Source organism: Penaeus monodon, chromosome 27 (genome assembly GCF_015228065.2).
Source record: "Penaeus monodon isolate SGIC_2016 chromosome 27, NSTDA_Pmon_1, whole genome shotgun sequence".
NCBI classification, from domain to species: Eukaryota; Metazoa; Arthropoda; class Malacostraca; order Decapoda; family Penaeidae; genus Penaeus; species Penaeus monodon.
Window position 1 is genome coordinate 2,465,707 of NC_051412.1, and position 328 is coordinate 2,466,034.

A 328-nucleotide genomic window follows, 5' to 3' on the forward strand; every position below is an offset into this window, starting at 1 on the left:
TAAATAAATAGATAGCTTGTAGTTTAGCAACAATTTGTAACTATTTGTGATTCTTTTATCCGTTTTTAGTAATGGTTTAGTTTGTAACAATATGATTTTTCTTTATTCTGAACCTTGTGAATCTAGTCTCAGAATATACTTGTTTAAATTATGTTTGTAATTATTTCACGTTCAGGTATATATTCATGTTTTGTTACTTTACAAAATGTTTATCTTATTCGTAGTTGATGATTAAAAATTCATGAGCACTTGTATTAAGTGGATAGTGAAAACTGGGGAAGACTTTCATGTTTAGTTGCATATAAAATGCTTGTGAATGCAATAAACA